This window comes from Echinops telfairi, unplaced genomic scaffold (assembly GCF_000313985.2).
Source record: "Echinops telfairi isolate 266 unplaced genomic scaffold, ASM31398v2 ScPeMD7_2291;HRSCAF=2852, whole genome shotgun sequence".
NCBI lineage: Eukaryota > Metazoa > Chordata > Mammalia > Afrosoricida > Tenrecidae > Echinops > Echinops telfairi.
In genome coordinates this window covers 1,095,853-1,105,080 of record NW_022106189.1, presented here as the reverse complement: position 1 = coordinate 1,105,080, position 9,228 = coordinate 1,095,853, and the positions used below count along the sequence as shown (strand labels likewise).

Genomic DNA, 9,228 nt, shown 5'->3' with positions numbered 1-9,228 from the left:
CTCCCCCTCCCTCATGAGCCCTTGATTTATAAATTATTATTTTGTCATATCTTGCCCTGTCTGACGTCTCCCTTTCCCCACTTTTATGTTGTCCGTCCCCCAGGGAAGAGGTCACATGACGACCCTTGACCTAACTACAAGCTTTCCTTTCTTGTTGTGTTTTGTTTTTTTGTCATTGGTTTGTTGTTGTTATTTTGTTGTATGTTTTTGCTCGGTTTTGCTCTGTATTTATACCTATCATACACGGCACATTGTATCCCTTCACCGACTATCCTGATGTTCATGCCCCTAGAGGTGGGACATTAAAGTTAAAGCAGCACCTGCCTCAGGAGATTGCAATGAAGGGACTATTAGTTGAGGGAAGCAGCCAAACTAATCCACGTTGCCACTGAGCTGACTCATGGTGGTCCATGTGTGCCCCGGGAAGACTGGGCTCCACAGGGTTTTCAGTGGTGTTGTTTTTGGAAACAGATCACCAGACCTTTAGACCAAACCCTAGATTGTTAACCTTTTTGCTAGCAGACAAGCATTAACTTGTTTGTGTCCCACAAGGGTGCTCAAAGAGAAGCAGCACAGGGCAGTAAAACTCCAGGTACTACCAGGTGGGAAACCCACACTATAACTAGAACTTAACAAAAGTAGGGGTCATGGAAGGCAGGCCGCCGAGTGCAATTGAAGAATCCAGCCGTACTAGGATGAGGTCGAGGCAGAAAAGGCTGCGGATGATATATACTCTGTCTTCTTCTACCCCTGATTCTTTAAAACTGGTGTTTCCATCGGGAGGAAGGCGAGGTTTTGTACTCCTGTAAAGGGTTACAGTCTGGGAAACCCACAGGAGCAGTTCTACCCTGTCCAGTCAGGTTGCTGTGAGTCCGAATCCACTCCATGGCAGTGAGTTTGGCTTTTTTGGCTTTGGTGTTTCCATTGGCTAAAAGCAATCAAGAACCAGAGGGCCAAGAAGCCCACAGCAGAGATCCCCCCCCCCCCCAGCCATCGCAAATTATGTAACAAGATTATAGCGAAGAAAGTATCGAATCTTGCCTTTTTCATTAAAAAAAAAGGTTAATTACAGGAATGCTTTCATTACCGTCATTCTGTGTGTGAGCCCCCTAACCTGGTAGTCATTTGGGCAAGTCCTCGACGACTCCAGATGACTCCAGATTTCTGCCGGCTGTATGTAGACACGAAGGAGTTGTGACTGTGTTGCCCAAAGTCCACTCCACGACGTGCGAGCAGTTGAGTCCTGTCGCTCGTGGTGCTTTGGTATTTTCTCCTCCCTCCCCGCTGGGCACTTGGGTCGTTCCTCGTTTGTTTGGGGCTTTTGGCTGCCGAGACCGTCTGTGTGCATGTGCTTTGCACTGACTGGCTTTTCTGTGCACGAGCATCCCACCTGAGGAAACGCTCGGGGAGTGGGAGGAGCGCTGCTGGGTTTTATTTTGCCCAAATGATCTTTAAACGCGGTGGGAACGAAGCGAGTGACGACGCAGAAGGGACAAGCAGTCAGGACAGGAGTTTCGTCTTGCTCAGGCGGCAGAACGTCCGCGCGTCGGGTGCTGATGCTCCAAGGACTGGGGCTGCGGCCCAGCGACGCCCACGGCCCGTCAGTGTCCCCCAGGGACCCCTCAGCACTGCGGGATGCCGCTCGGCCTCACGGGCCGAGGGCAAAGCGGCCACGTGGAGGCCAGGGATCTAGCTGAGGTGGCGAGTCTCCTCTGGCAAGGGCTGGCAGGCCAGAGGCCGCTCAGCTTAGCCGTCCTGGCTTCACACGACTCTCCTCGCGAGACCGAGAAGCCCGAAAGAGTCGCGCGAGCTTCTGACTTCTAGGCGCGAACCCGCGTGACGGAATCACGTAGCTGGTTTCAAGTTTCACGGTGCGCCTGCGCTAGCGCCAGGCAAACCATATGCGCATGCGCGCGGCGCATAGCAGCAAGCGTGATGAGAGTCGAATTCTCGCGGTATTCGTGCCGGCGGCGCCGTGGCTTAGTTGGTTAAAGCGCCTGTCTAGTAAACAGGAGATCCTGGGTTCGAATCCCAGCGGTGCCTGGACCGGAGAGGTTTTTGGCTTTTTTGAAAAAGGCTCCTTGCATTTTGTACCTAGCCCTCCAACAGGTCTTCCCCTGGGTTGGGGCTGAGAGGCCAAGGTGTCCGGCCGGACAGTTGCGGAGGGGCCAGTGTCGTCGGGTCCGGTCTTGGGGCGCTGGCGCTTTTCTAAGTGCGCACATCGCACGTCGAGTCCAGCGCGGGTGTGAAAAGAAGAGGAACGGGAGGAGGAGGAGGAGGGAGCAGGAGATGAAACTTCCATCCTGGCTGAAGTGACCCTGGGTAGGACTGGGTGCAGAACTGCCCCGTGGGCGTCCGAGGCTGTAAATCCTTAGGCGGGCAAAAAGCCTCAAGTGTCTCCTGTAAAACGCACAGGGCTCCAAACTGCTGACTTTATAGTTAGTCCTCTAACTAGAACTAAGAGGACTTATGTGCCTATAACTAGAGAGACAGACTAGTTGTTGTGTTTGGCACTGGGTTGTTGAGTTTGGGATCCGGGATGACCCAGTGTTGATGTGCTGGTTGTAAACTGGGCTTCTGTCATGATGGGGCTGGTTTACTTCTGGTTCATCCTAACTCCTGGTCTAAGGTAGCGAGGGTCAGTTTTGAGCCTGCGCCTGGCTGATGCCTCAGAGACTGTTGCTTGCCAGTGTGAGTAGGATTCAGAGGGGGTCGCTGGAGAAGAAAAGCATCTGGTCTTAGAATGCAGCCGGCGACTTGGAAGCCACAGGCTTAGGATAAGCACCCCTGAGCAGCGAGGACATCCAGAAAAGAGAAACAGCCTTGGAATCAAGTCCACATCTGCTGTTCCTTAAAAATACGATCTGACTCCTGTCTCAGGGCCTTTGCACATCCTGTGCCTTCTGCCTGGGTGTTTCTGTGGCATGATTGGGGCCTTCTAATCTCTTGACAGCGGTTCTCAACCTTCCTAAAGCCACAACCCTTTCATACAGTTCCTCCTGTTGCGGTGACCCGCCACCATAACGTTATTTTCGTTGCTACTTCATCACGGTCATTTTGCTACTGTTATGACTCGTAATGTAAAATATCTGATATACAGGATGTATTTTTATTGTTACAAATTGAACATAATTAAAGCATAGTGATGAATCACAAAAACAATATGTAATTCTATATTGTGAAATATTTATTTCTAATGACAAATAAATGAAAATTTGTCTTGCATCATGGTGTAGCGTGGGTAACAGTCTTCACTCCAGGTAGGTGGGCGTACCTGCATATGGGTGGACCCGCCTGGAGACAGATAGAGGAGCAGCATCTCCATGCCTAAGACCACCAGAAATAGGTGTTTTCCAATGGTCTTAGGGTGGCAACCCCTGTGAAAGGGTTGTTCGACCCCCAAAGGGTTTGTGACCCCCAGGTCAACAACCGCTGATTTAGAGTCTTGCCATTTTCTGTACAAGAGTCGGCCTTCCCCAGCACATCATCATGTGCTTCCTTCCTTCAAAGCCTTTTCACCACCTGAAATGATCTTGTTTGTTTTGTTTTTTACTTGCTGTATCTTCAAATAAAATTAGACCCCAAGAGGAGGGACTATACCTGTTTGTTTATCCCTGTGTCTCCAGTACTTACTGGTGCTTGCAAAATAATAGTCATTTGTGCACACATTTGGCCTTGTTGAAAACCATAGTATCTTGGTTTAGTTATGGAATTTGAGACGTCTGGATAGCTAAGCTATCTTGAAGGAGCCCTGGTGATGTAATGTTAACTACAAGGTCAGAGTTCAATACCAAAGGCCACCCCAAGGGAGAAAGATGAACGTTCTTCTCCCATAAAAAAATGTACTGTCTTGGGAACCCACAGGGGCCGTTGTACTCTGTCTTAGAGAGTCACTATGAGTCAGAACCGGCTTGATGGCCATGCGTTTGGATTTTCTCTGGGAGTCCATCTTTTCAAATATGTTAGGCAGCCGTTCTGAAATGTCTCATTGACTCCAGGTCTTCCAGACCTCTCAGGTCCACCAGGTCAAAGCTGTTTAAGATGCTAAATCTCCTTTTTACTCTGGCAACATTTGCTCCAAAGTGCAAAAGCTGGTGTTAAAACTACTGGCTGGATCAGGAATCAAGGCTAGGGCACCAAAAGGCACTTGCCATTGTATTTACTGGGCACTTGCCATGTATTTATTCTTCACCGCTAACTACATTTAGGCAGGGGGAAAAAAAGAGACCAATTTCATTTAATACTCTTAATGAAGCAGAACAATTATACTAAGTGTTATTGAATCTCTCCCCATGAGGATCAAAAACTCACCACCATCCAGTCAATTCTGACCCACAGTACCCATGTGGACAGACTTGAACTGCCCTTATGGGCTTCCAAGAATGTAAATTTTTTAAACAGTTGTATTGGCACTTTATCCACATGCCATACAATTCAATAATTCAGTCATATCCAGAAGTGTTGTGCAATCATCACCACAACCAATTCCACGACATTTTCTTCCTTGTACTCACTGAGACTAAATCTTCACGGGAGCAGAAAGCCTCCTCTTTCTCCCCTGGAGCAGCTGGTGGTTTCAAAGCAGCGACCTTGCAGTTAGCAGCGCAGCGCCTAACCTACCATGTCAGCAGGACCCGTGCCCTTGAGGGCACGCCTTGATAATATTTTTGTTTGATGTAATGAGAAGTGTGTATAAAACACTTGAGCCACATCCTGAGGTATGAGGGCTGTTTTGAGGAAAAGTGCTGACACGATTGCTAATTTCCAGCTGACTTGAGCACATTTTTCTTGGATAAACATCATTTTCACTTGAGAAAATAACTGATGGGAAAACTATGCTTCATTTAGATGTGGACACTTAGTAGACATTTTATTGAGAAAGGAATAAAAATGAACCTGTCTCTTTAAGGAAAACACAGTGCGTATCTCTTGTCCATGATACAATTTGAGTTTTCAAGCAAAAGCTAGAGTTATGGAAAAATTGTGTCTGCCATTGTGAGCTTGACAGTGATCCAATATTAAAAAGCTATTCTGATGAGATTGGTGGTGATAGTAATTAAGGAGATATATTGGAAAATAAAATAGTTTCAGAATTTGGAAGACTTTACATAACTCAGTGATCTAATATTTCCCAAATGACCAATGAATGACCTATCTCCAAAGCAAAGTGTGCCAGTGCATTTAATGTAAGAGAATTGAAAATTAATAATGTGGTTTCAGATTCCATTTTGCAACTATTAGAAGGCACTGTTTATTCAGTTTTGGTGCAGTATCAACAAAGATTATTTAAAATTGTCTTAAGGCTGTTATAATATGCTGAATGCAAAAGAAGACATGGTCATTCAGTGGGCTTCTATGAAAAGGACATGAATGAGAATTGCAAAATTGTAAACAAAGCAATACCATTTCAAAACATTAAATTTTATTTTACTTTGGGAAATGTAATTTCATAAAATATATGATTCATGTTAACATGGAGTGAGCATTTATTAAAATTATTAACTAATTTGGATACTTTCAGCTGGAATGTCTACTATGATAAGTTTTAATAGTATAATCTGCATAAACAAAAGCATCCTTAAAGTCCTCAGTAAATTTGTTTACTCTTAGAGAGTTTGGTAAAATGTGTTTAGTTTTAAAATTGGGATACATTTTTTAGATGTTACAGTTTTTTTCTAAGTACAGAGTACTTAGAAAAGTACATAGAAGCACACGGAAGAGTACAGGAATAAAGTACAGATGATAGTATGTGGAATTCATGCTAATAAAATTGTTCACATGACCTGAAATGGGGTTTTCTCAGAAATATAATGTGTTGTCTCTCGACAATGGGACCACATAAAATAAAGAAGCACAAAGAAAACTAAACTCGCATTTCTTGAAAAAATAATTTAACAAAAAAAAAAAAGTTGTGCTGCCAAATGCAAAAGTCTCTAAATGGAGCATAGCACAATACAGGACTTGTTTTAACCCCATTTTAATTTGGTTTTAGGAAGCCTCACTTTCAATCTTCCAAAATTGCATGGAAAGTTCGGTTTGTGGGCCACATGACATAGCCTTGTTGTTAGGCGTTATCAACTCAGTTCTGGTTCATAGGCACCCTGTGTGCAACATAACAAAGCACTGCCTAGATCCAGTACCATCTGTCACAATCACTTCTATGTGTGTGCCCACTCTTGAAATGATGGGGCCAATCCATCTCATTGAGGGCCTTCCTTCTTGTGGTAGTTACTAATCTGGTATCAATTTGGGAATTCAGAGGATTAAGAATGATGGGATGGAGTCTAGTCTGTCAATCGGGTCATAGTCAATGAGGCTTCTGTGTGGGCATGGCCTTCTCCTGAGGATTCTGGGAACTCCTGTATTTTCCTCCTTGGAGGCTGGAGACATTCTCTCTCTCGGTTCACTCCCTGACAGACTCTCTATTGACAAGACACGTGGGACTACGCTAGTGCTCTGAGCTGAAGAAGCCATGTGGAGACCCCTGCCAGTCCCGAGATGCTTACAATGCCACTGGATCCACAAGACTATCTACCCACTGGCCTGTGATCTTCCTGCACTCAGCATCATAGCATGTGTTTCATGAGTCTGAAGAGCACTTTATAGATTGGTATCAGACATATTGGCTAATATCAGACTTATAGACTTGATCTGGACTGGGCTGGGATGTTTTCTCAATATTCTCAATATTCAATTGCTCTTGATTTAAAGCCCTTTCCTATACACATATGAGTGTCTATGAATTTGATTCTCTAGTTTACGCAGACTAATACACTCTTTTTTACTGACTCTCTACCAAGTATAATGTCCTTCTCCAGGGAATGGCCAGAGTATGTGAAATTATCTCATTATCTTTGCTTGTAAAGAGCATTCTGGCTGTATTTTTCCCAAGACATATGTTTGCTCTTCTGCCAGTCCATGGTATATTCAATATTCTTTGCCAACACCATAATTCAAAGGCTTCAATTCTTTTCAACAAATGAATGCAATGCTGGAAGCACTCATGCACCTGTGCCAAAAAATATTTGGAAGACAACCGACTGGAAGAGAACTTTATTTGCATCCATTCCAGAGAAAGATGACATAATAAAATGTAGAGATTATCAAACATTAATACCACATACAAGTAAAAAATGTCTTAAGATAATTTAAAAATGTTGCAGCAATATGTAGGATGCCTGGTAGGGCTTGCTCAAGGACAGTGTAACCGAGAAAAATTACTGAAACCCAAATGAAGGCTAAACATGATAGTGGGACAAGAGGAAAGTAAAAGGAAACAGAGGAAAGAACTAGGAGGCAAAGGGCATTTATAGAGGTCTAAATACAGGCATGTACATGTGTAAATATATATATAAAATGATAGGGAAATAGATCTATGTACACATATTTATATGTTAAGTATTAAGGTAGCAGATGGACATTGGGCCTCTGCTCAAGTACTCCCTCAATGCAAGAACAATTTGTTCTACTATCATGGCAGTCTGTGATGCTCACTTTCTGGACAAGATCACTGAAGACAAATGGGTGTTTAAGCAAATGTGGTAAAGAAAGCTGATAGCTCCTGGCTATCAAAAGATATAGCGTCTGGGGCCTTAAAGGCTAGAAGATAAACAAGCAGCCATCTAACTGAAAAGCAACAAAGTCCACATGGAAGAAGCACATCAGCCTGTGTGATCATGAGGTATTGATGGGATCAGGTATCAGGTATCAAAGACCCAAACCAAAAATTATATCAATGTGAATGAGGGGAGTGTGGAGTTGCAACCCAAAGCCCATCTGTAGACAATTGGACATCCCCTCACAGAAGGGTCACAAGGAAGAGATGAGCAGGTCAGGGTGCAGTATAGCACCGCTGGAACATGTCATGTTACTTGGCCTACAGTCAAAGCCTATGCAAGCAGTAGTCAAAAAACAAAAGGACACGTTGGACTGAACAAACTATCTCTTTAAAGTGTTGCAAAACAAAGATGTCACACTGAAGGTGTTCCTGACCCAACCCTGGTATTTTTAATGACCTCATATGCAAGCAAAAGCTGGACAATGAATAAGGAAGACCAAAGAATTGATGTATTTGAATAGGGGATTGGTGAAGAGTAATGAGCATAAAGGGCTACCAGGAGAGCAAACAAAGCGATGCTGGCAAAGGTACAACCAGAATGCTTTTTAGAAGTGACTATGGCAAGACTTGATTTCACATACTTTGGACATGTTATAAAGGTGGGACCAGTCCCTGGAGAAGGACACCATGGTTGATCAATGACATGGATTGACACAATGATTGCAATAGTGGGGGCTCACACATATGAATAATTGTGAGGATGGCACAGGACCGAGCAATGTTTTGTTCAAAGGGTCGAGATAAGTGAAAATCAAGTCAATGGCCCCTAACAACGACGATGACGACAGTGGTGAGACTGCCTCAGTTTGCTCCCGTGTAAAATGTGGATAGCAATAGGATATACAGTGAGGCATTGTTCTGAGGCCGAAACAAGTTATACACATTTACGTGGAATTCTGGGAAATCCTTGGAAGCGGAAGACACTTCTCTCTCTCTGTTACTCCCAGGGAGACATTGCAGAAGAAAAGCCACATGGATGCAACCAGACCTTGGAAGCTGGAAAAGTCACAGAGAGACCCCTACCAGTGCTGAGATGTTCCCAATGGATCCAAAGACTTTCTACTGACTGGCCTGTGATCTTCCGCATTCGGCGTCATTGCATGTGTTTCCTAAGTCTGAAAAGAACTTTATAGATTGATATTAGAAATATGGGCTAATATCAGACTTATGGACTTGATCTGGACTGGGCTGGGATGTTTTCTCAATGTTGAATTGCTCTTGTATATAAATCTCTTTCTTACACACATATGTGTGTCCATGGATATATTTTTCTAGTCTACCCAGACTCACAATTTGCATATGTTCTTTTGAGAAATGTCTCTTCGCTCCTTAGCCCATTATTAAATGGAGTCTTTCTATTACGGCATTGCAATAGTTTCGTGTATATCGTCTAGCTACAAGTCCCTTATTGGATATAGAATTTATTAATAGCTTATTCTATAGTGTGTCTTTTCACTTTCTTGATAAAGTCCCCGAAAGCACAAAAGGTTTTTAAAAAAAAATCATTTTATTGGGTGGGGGCTCATACAACTCTTATCACAGTCCATACATACATCCATTGTGTCAAGCACATTTGTACATTTGTTGCCATCATCATTCTCAAAACATTT

General features: G+C 43.8%; 1 non-coding gene across 1 annotated transcript; it reads left to right on the top strand.

The window, feature by feature from the left end:
- The first annotated feature begins 1,969 nt into the window (after nucleotides 1-1,969).
- Nucleotides 1,970-2,043, top strand: TRNAT-AGU. The gene has a single exon. It is a non-coding gene; the product is annotated as a tRNA-Thr (tRNA).
- Nucleotides 2,044-9,228: the final 7,185 nt, after the last annotated feature.